General features: G+C 44.9%; 1 long non-coding RNA gene across 1 annotated transcript; it reads right to left on the bottom strand.

Annotated features, from left to right (window-relative positions):
* Nucleotides 1-704: 704 nt before the first annotated feature.
* Nucleotides 705-6,540, bottom strand: LOC137840532 (uncharacterized). The gene is made up of 2 exons (XR_011087251.1): nucleotides 6,257-6,540; nucleotides 705-6,131 (listed from the first exon to the last, which is right to left on the bottom strand). It is a non-coding gene; the product is annotated as an uncharacterized lncRNA (long non-coding RNA).
* Between the last annotated feature and the right edge of the window lie 3,099 nt (nucleotides 6,541-9,639).

The following is a 9,639-nucleotide window of genomic DNA, read 5'->3' as shown; positions in this document are numbered from 1 at the left end:
CCCCCCCACCCAAACTGTGAAAAAAAACGCGACTTATAGTCCAAAATATAAGGTACTGGCTTTCTCTGTGGTGCCGTTGTGTGGCAGCCTTATAAGAGCCTTATTGAGTTGCGTTCATGCCATCTGTGTGTCTTTTATATACCCGCTCTGTGATATGAATACTGCTGGGGCCTAAATTTCCCCACCCCTGAGGATCAATAAATGTTCAATCAATTCAGTATAGGAAACAGCTGCAGTTCTTATACAGATGGGTATATGCAACTCTCCAAAATAACTTTCCATGCATAACATATCAATCATCCACTTCAACAGTAGAAGTTTATATGCCAACTTCCACAACATTAAAGAATATCTGAAACAGTTCAAGAACCCATTCAACATCATAGCAATCTCAGAGACATGGATCAGCACTGACAGAGGTGTGAACTTTGAGATGGAGGGTTATGAACTAAATCATATACATAAATAGAGATAAGAGTGGAGGAGGTGTGGCAATATATGTGGACAAAGGACTGAAGTATAACGTGGTGCAGAGTATGACATCAGCTGTTGATAATCTGGTGGACTGTATCACAGTGGAAATTTGTATGGAAAGAACAAAATATATAATTGTGAGCTGTGTGTCCAGAACTCCAGCATCAAGTATTGATATATATGAAAGCTGGATGGAAAACATGTTTCCTAGATCATTGCAGAAGACTGTGTTTATCTGTGGGGATTTTTACATCGATTTATTAAATCCAAAAAAGGATAAAATGACAGAAAATTTCATATATACAGTGTGGATTTATACCCCAAAATCACCAAACCTAGTAGAATTACTTCTCATTGTGCCACATTAATAGATAACATATTTACAAACCGTATGGAAAACGATACAAAAAGTGGGCTTTTATATAATGACATCAGTGACCATATGCCTGTATTTATCGTCTTTCACTGTAACTACTGGAAACCCAAGGACACTAATACACTGAAATACAAACGTATAAGATCGGACGAAAACATACAAACTTTTAAAAGTGAATAGTTGAAACAGGACTGGAAAATCGTTTAGGAGGAAGGAGATATTGAAATAGCATACAGTGGACTCACCTGTCAAATCTGACAGGTGAGCCACGCCTTCATCCATCAGCTGATAAAGACGCATCACTATCACATCTGTGACACTCTGATGAAGGCAGAAGAAACCGCCGAAACATGTCAGGTAATGAACCTAAAACAACTTGTTTGATATAAAAGAAACCAGTGAAGTGATTAAAAAAAAGGAAAAACAAGATGAATTTAGTACAATTAGCATACAGTGGATTTCTAAATATCTTTGAAACATTACATGATAAAATCTAACCTGTTAAGAGATACGGGGTTGGACAAAAAAAGGCAAACAGTCCATGGGTCATTTAATGATTAAAAATACCTGCAAAAAGAACACTGTCATAATTTTGGTGATTGATTTGACCCACTTGCAGGAAACCAACTCAGAAGTTCAGAATGAGTGGTCAAGTCAAGTCAAGTTTATTTATATAGCCCTAAATCACAAACAATCTCAAAGGGCTTCACATAGCCAAAATTGACAATTATTCTCAAAGCATCCCCTGATCATAAGCTCCCAAAAGGGCAAGGAAAAACTCAAAAAAACCCTACCAGGGGAAAATGAGAAATCTTGAGAAGGGACCACAGATGGAAGGATCCCCCTTTCAGGATCACCAGGTTATAATGGATGCAGAGAGTACACAAGTAATACACAATATGAAAATCAATGAAAAAAATGGATGTCGGAGGTGTCCTCGATTGTCCTGGCAGTGTCCTCAAGGGGGCCGAGCCGCAGCTCCCCCATCCCGAACTGGTCCCCGAGAATCCAGCCAGCCGCTATCCGCTTTTGAGCCACCTAACCCCCTCCCCAGCCGGGGAGGAGGTGGGCAGAGAGAACAGAACAAACTCCGGCCAAATCGGCCATCACAAGTTAGTTAAAGGCCATCTCATAGAAATGTGTCTTTAAACGCGTCTTAAATGTTTCTACTGAGGTAGTAGTTCTAATATCCATTGGTAGGGCATTCCAAAGCTCTGGAGCCCGAATAGAGAATGCTCTAGACCCTGCAGACATTTTCTTGGCCCTCGGTATAACTAAAAGACTAGCGTTTTGCGAACGAAGGTTACGAGACAGAACATAAGGAACGACTAGGTCGACGAGATATGAAGGCGCTAAGCCATGCAGTGCTTTATAGGTTAGTAGAAGAACCTTGAAGTCACATCTTAAATGGACCGGGAGCCAATGTAATTCGGCTAATATTGGGGTAATGTGATCAAATTTTCTTGACCGTGAGAGCAGCCTCGCAGCGGCATTTTGCACTAACTGTAGACTTTTAATACTGGATTTAGGAAGACCAGAGAATAATACATTACAGTAGTCCAGGCGCGACGTGACGAACGCATGTATAATAGTTTCCGCATCCCCGGTCGAGAGGATAGGACGAATCTTAGCAATATTACGAAGGTGAAAAAACGCAATCCTGGTTATATTCTTAATGTGTTTTTGAAAGGAGAGCGTTTGGTCAAATATTACCCCGAGATTAGTTACCGTATCACTCTGAGTGATAGTAGGGTTATCTATAGTTTTAGTGGTTTCCTTAAATAAATGTTGATAACGAGTAGGACCAATTATCAACATCTCAGTTTTATCCGGGTTAAGACGAAGGAAGTTGAGAGACATCCATTGTTTAATCTCCGCAAGGCACGCCTCGAGATTACAGCAGTCCTGTGGATCTGTCATCGATAACGGCATATATAATTGGGTGTCATCCGCGTAGCATTGAAAACTAATATTATATTTACGTATTATGCCCCCAAGCGGAATCATATAAATATTAAATAAAATCGGTCCGAGTACCGATCCCTGTGGGACACCACAAGTAACATTATAAAGCTCAGAGGACGTATTACCATGGACCACTCGGTGCATCCTGCCTGATAGATAGGAATTGAACCAGCTTAGTGCTGACCCTGAGATACCAACACAACTTTTAAGACGCCCTAATAAAATATCGAAGTCTACAGTGTCAAAGGCAGCACTAAGATCAAGTAGTAACAATACAGACGACGTATTTGAATCCATAGCTATGAGGAGATCATTAGTCACTTTAGCAAGTGCTGTCTCTGTAGAATGATTGGCTCTAAAACCAGACTGAAAAGAGTCATATCGATTATTATCGACCATGTAATCAATAAGCTGCTGTGCTACTACTTTTGAGAAGTTTTGCTATGAATGGGAGGTTTGAAACTGGCCTATAATTACTGAGACAGTCCGGGTCAAGATTTGCTCGCTTAAGTAGTGGTTTAATAATAGCGGTTTTAAAGGCCATTGGCACTATCCCAGAGGAAACAGACAGATTGATTATATTTAAGATGGACGGTCCTAAAATTGGAAATATTTCTTTAAGTAGTTTGGCTGGAAGCGGGTCGAGTAAACATGTTGTTTGTTTAGCCGTACTAACCAATTTTGTAAGCATTTCAAGGGACACGCTTTTAAAATTTGAGAGGGTTATTGCATGATCCCCAGCGCTAGTAACCGGCGGAGCGATTGGCATGGTATTCTTGATCTCGTCCCTAATGGACTCAATCTTTTGAGCAAAACATTTCATAAACTCGTCAGCTGAGTGGAAGGAGCTATCGGGGGTCGGCTGGCGCAGAGTTAGCTTTGCCACTGTATCAAATAAGTATTTAGGATTATTTTTATTAAGATTAATGACTTGCGAAAAATAACGAGTTTTTGCTAAAATAAGCGCATCTTTATATTTCAGGAGGCTGTCCTTCCATGCCTGATGGAAAACCTCAAGTTTGGTTAAACGCCATCTGCGCTCATGCTTTCTACATAATTGTTTAAACGTACGCGTTTCATCTGTGAACCACGGAGTTGGCCATCTACGGCGAGTTTTCAGACGTAGCGGTGCCACAGAGTCGATGGCTTTTAATAATGTCGCATTGAATTCATTTGTAAGATTATCGATAGAGCCACTGTACGCGGGAAACATGGCGGTTGCCGGCGACAGTAACTCAGATAGCGCAGTTGCAGTCATGGAGTTAAAATTACGGCTGCTATAATTCTGATTGCTCTCTTGTCTTTGACAAGGAACTAAAATTTCAAATTTTATTAAAAAATGATCAGACAGAACAGTAGTGTATGGCAGTACTGTTATATTTGAGGTTGCTAGTCCTCGGGATAATACCAGATCTAAGGTATTTCCATTCTTATGCGTTTCTGCCTGTACAGCTTGCGTAAAACCAAACGTATCGATTAAAGTTTGAAATGCCGAAGTCAGTGGTTCCGACGGTGAATTCATGTGGATGTTGAAATCACCCATGATAACTATATTATCTGCATTTGTCACTAGATCAGCCACAACTTCTGAAAATTCATCCAGGAAGCCAGAGTAAGCCCCGGGTGGGCGGTAAATAACAAGATAGAATGACGGTAACGCAGTGGATCGCACAATGAGAACTTCAAATGTTTTAAATACGTGAATTGAGCGAGGCCTAAATCTAAGCTCAGAATTTGAGATGAGGGCGACACCCCCACCCTTTTTTCGAGGACGAGCCACATGCGAGCTCACAAAATTTGGAGGCGAGGCCTCGTTAAGTGGCAGCAGTTCATTAGGTTTTAACCAGGTCTCGCAAAGACCAAAAACATTTAGATTATGTTCCATGATAAGGTCATTAACGAGAACTGCTTTCGTATGAAGTGATCTAATATTCATAAAACCGAATTTAAGTGTAATTGGTTGATCAGGGTGCGCATCTATCGAAGGATTTTTAAACGGGATGCGAGTAAAATTGTGTTCTCTAGGCCTAATATCACCTCTCAAAAGTTTATTAGGGCGGTGGGATGAAACAACCGTGGGAATTTGTTAATGAGTATTTGTTACACATGTGAAGTTATCTAAAACAGGCACCGTTTCATCAGCAAGACCGGTCGGGACGGAGTGATTGGATTTGTCTACTACCCCAGTAGAAAGTGTGTTTATGTGTACTGCAGCACTATTTAAACTGTCGCGCTCTATTCTACACGAGGAGCTATGTGTATGCTGAAAGTCTAGCCTAGCGCTAGTTAACTTTAACTTAACAGACTCCAAACCCATCCTCACAGGTGGTCTAATCACCTGTGCCCTGGCCTGCTCTAAAGTGACCTGTCATGAGTGGCTCAAACAGTAATCTATATTCCTAGAAAGAGTGAAGGCGCCTTCACGGTTAGGGTGAAGGCCGTCCTTCCTCAGCAGGTCGGGGCGGCCCCAGAAGGAGGACCAGTTATCTATAAAATACAGTCCCTGCTTTTTACAGAACCCAGCCATCCATCGATTAAGGGAGACTAATCTACTAAACCTCTCATCAGTGCCTCTCCCAGGCAGGGGGCCAGAGACAAATACTCGATGCCGACTCATCTTTCTGGCAAGATCACAAGTCCTCGCTATGTTTTTCTTTGTGATCTCTGACTGTCTCATCCTAACATCATTGGAGCCGACGTGTATCACTATGTCCGAGTAGCTAGTGTTGTTGGAACTACGCTGTTGACTAGGCCTATTGCGAGTCAGCTCCCTAAGACTAGCTTCTATGTCGGGTGCTCTGCCCCCAGGAATACACATTACCGTGGCTGGATTTTTAAGCGTAATGTTGCGGGTAATGGAGTCGCCTATGACCAAAGTGCGAGGGCCATCAGACCGAGATGACTTTGGACGGCTATGCGTCTTACCTGGCTCATCGCGATTAGCAAGCCGCTTGGGGCTAATGCTAACCGGGCTAGCGGGCTGACTACAGCCCGCGTCTGTGTCCGCCGCAACTACTGTTATCGCACTATTCTGCTCTAACTGGCGGACACGTCCCTCTAGCAGAGACAACCTCTCTAAGAGAAGGGTGCAGTTGGTGCACGAAGCCGTACATACCTCTTGGTCCGCTGCCATACTTTGTGTCCGAAGAGCGACGATCTGTCAGAACAACCCGGAAGCAGAGAGTTTATTGGAGGAGATGCGGTGGAGGCAGAGCGGGAGGATCTGAGCCAGGGGCAAGGAGTGGGAGCAGCAACAGCTGAGCGTGTGGAGTTCAGCCAGACGGGGTGGATCTTGGCGGTGAGCCGTGGAGGGATTCTGCGAGCAAAATATACAAGACTTGGTCAGAGGATTCGACGTGGCTGTGATCTTACTGCAGACCCGAGGATCAGGAAAAGGTGGCGTCGATGAGCAAGAGGGTATCGAGGAGCTAGAGGCACAACCGTGGAGGTGATCACAACAGATAGGACACTCAGACGACGAGCGGTTGACAGCGTGCTCCTTAAGAGCCCTCCTGTAACGAACCTGATGAGCCGCACCTGGGCCCTCTGCCACTCTGCTCACGGTTGCTCCCTGTGGAAAAAGGAGGTACACCAACCCGGACCCTGACAAACACGCTGTATAAACAATTAATAAAAAATTTAAAAAAACGAGCACCAGAGGCAGAATTTAAATATTAAAAAAAAAAATACAAGAATAAATTAACCAGCATTATGAGGACATGTAAGAAGGAATATTAGAATAAAACATTCAATAGTAGTAAAAATAATACGAAGGGGATGTGGAAGGTATTAAACAGTGTTATTAGGAATGGAGCTAAAAACAAAACACAAGCTACCCTGATTATTATATTGAAAATGACCAATCAATACACAATATAAAAGAGGTGGTAAATGGATTGAATAAATTCTTTGTAAATATGGGACCAGAGCTGGCAGGAAAGATACAGGATCCAGACAGACCCATTGGAATGGAGGCTGTTCAATGGGAGAAAACCACTAAATCTATATTTCTTGGGCAGAACCATTTACTCACATATGTAATATGTCTTTTATATCTGGTAAATTTCCAAATTACATAAAAATAGCTAAAGTTATACCTTTATATACATAAATGTGGGGATCGACACCATTACACAAATTACAGGCCAGTCAGTATCTCTACTCTCTCAGTTCTCCAAGGTCCTTGAAAAACTGTTTACAGAAAAGCGAGACAACTTCATTGAAAAAAGACAAGCTTTTAGCTGACAGTCAATATGGGTTCCGGAAGGACAGATCTCTAATTTGGTGCCCAAGTGTCTAAATGTTTACTGGTCTTAAAGTTTTCCTTTTCTGTTTTCCTTATCACCTATTTTACAGACAGAGGGTTAAATAGTAGTCTCCCTGAGCACCCCTATAGGGCACTCACTTAACAGTAGGAAGCCCTGCCAACTGTCTGTGAGACAAAGTTTATTCACGGCTGGGTTAACTTGTTGAAGACACCTCATCGCTGCAGGCGGGGGTTGGCCTCTGCATAGAGATAACTTGAGCTACTGTGACTCTTGCCAATTTGTTTTTGAAATATGTTATATGTATTTAAAATGCTTTCACACCAAATAATTTGAAAGCCTTTTTTAAAAAGTTGCTTTGGATTATTCGTGTGGTTTTACCTTCATACATAAGCCAAGTTTCTTCAAACACCTATATTAAATAGGCTGACAACATGGCAGAAATGACTTCTCTACACCAATTATAACCTCGGCACTGTCATTTTTGGAGGATAACACTTTTTTTGTACCCCAGAATCATCCAAAATCACGGGTAGTATTATGATTGATTGATTGATTGATTGATTGATTGATTGATTCATTCATTCATTGATTCATTGAACATATAAACACATCGCACGGAAAGCCAAAATCTATCAGTACCACCCCCTTGTTTTCTATCATATTTGGCAGATAGAATATTACATTGGGAGGTTATTAATGTACAAAATGAATATTAAAGCAAAAGCAGACAGAAAAGATGCTTTGATTAACATAAGTATAGCCGTGGCTTGTAAACTATTTCAAATAAATATAATATGGGCTCACCACCTGTGGGAGGGGCCGAAGGGGTCGGGTGCAATGTGAGCTGGGCGGCAGCCAAAGGCAGGGACCTTGGCGGTCTGATCCCCGGCTGCAGAAGCTGGCTCTTGGGACATGGAATGTCACCTCTCTGGCTGGAAAGGAGCCCGAGCTGGTGTGCGAGGCAGAAAAATTCCGACTAGATATAGTCGGACTAGCCTCCACGCACAGTTTGGGTTCCGGTACAAGCCCTCTCGAGAGGGGCTGGACTCTCTTCCACTCTGGAGTTGCCCACGGTGAGAGGCGTCGAGCAGGTGTGGGTATACTTATTGCCCCCCGGCTGGGCGCCTGCACATTGGGGTTCACCCCGGTGAACGAGAGGGTAGTCTCCCTCCGCCTTCGGGTGGGGGGGACGGGTCCTGACTGTTGTTTGTGTCTATGCACCAAACGGCAGCTCAGAGTACCCACCCTTCTTGGGGTCCCTGGAGGAAGTGCTGGAGAGCACTCCTTCTGGGGACTCCATCGTTCTACTGGGTGACTTCAATGCTCACGTGGGCAATGACAGTGAGACCTGGAAGGGCGTGATTGGGAGGAACGGCCCCCCCGATCTGAACCCGAGCAGTGTTCTATTGTTGGACTTCTGTGCTCGACACGGATTTTCAATAATGAACACCATGTTCAAGCATAAGGGTGTCCATGTGTGCACTTGGCACCAGGACAGCCTAGGCCGCAGTTCGATGATCGACTTTGTAGTCGTGTCGTCGGATTTGCGGCCGCATGTTTTGAACACTCGGGTGAAGAGAGGGGCGGAGCTGTCAACTGATCACCACCTGGTGGTGGGTTGGCTCCGATGGTGGGGGAAGATGCCGGTCCGACCTGGCAGACCCAAACGCTCTGTGAGGGTCGGCTGGGAACGTCTGGCAGAATGTCCTGTCAGGAAGAGCTTCAACTCCCACCTCCGGCAGAGCTTTTCCCACGTCCCGGGGGAGGCGGGGGGCATTGAGTCTGAGTGGACCATGTTCCGCGCCTCCATTGTTGAGGCGGCCGACCAGAGCTGTGGCCGTAAGGTCGTTGGTCCCTGTCGTGGTGGTAATCCCCGAACCCGCTGGTGGACACCGGCGGTAAAGGATGCCGTCAAGGTGAAGAAGGAGTCCTATCGGGCCGTTTTGGCCTGCGGGACTCCGGGGGCAGCTGACAGGTACCGGATGGCCAAGCGGAACGTGGCTTTGGCGGTTGCTGAGGCAAAAACCCGGGCGTGGGAGGAGTTTGGTGAGGCCATGGAGAATGACTTCCGGACGCCTTCGAGGAAATTCTGGTCCACCATCCGGCGTCTCAGGAGGGGGAAGCAGTGCAACGTCAACACTGTTTACAGTGGGGATGGCGTGCTGCTGACCTCGACTCGGGACGTCGTGAGTCGGTGGCGAGAATACTTTGAAGACCTCCTCAATTCCACCTACACGCCTTCCATTGAGGAAGCAGGGCCTGGAGACTCTGAGGCGGATTCTCCAATCTCTGGGGTCGAAGTCACTGAGGTAGTTAAAAAACTCCTCGGTGGCAAGGCCCCGGGGGTGGATGAGATCCGCCCGGAGTTCTTAAAGGCTCTGGATGTTGTGGGGCTGTCATGGCTGACACGCCTCTACAACGTTGCGTGGACATCGGGGACAGTGCCTCTGGATTGGCAGACTGGGGTGGTGGTTCCCCTCTTTAAGAAGGGGGACCAGAGGGTGTGTTCCAATTACAGGGGAATCACACTCCTCAGCCTCCCTGGTAAGGTCTATT

Source organism: Syngnathus scovelli, chromosome 8, assembly GCF_024217435.2.
Source record: "Syngnathus scovelli strain Florida chromosome 8, RoL_Ssco_1.2, whole genome shotgun sequence".
NCBI lineage: Eukaryota > Metazoa > Chordata > Actinopteri > Syngnathiformes > Syngnathidae > Syngnathus > Syngnathus scovelli.
The sequence above is the reverse complement of the archived record's forward strand: the minus strand, read 5'-3'. Positions and strand labels throughout refer to the sequence as shown.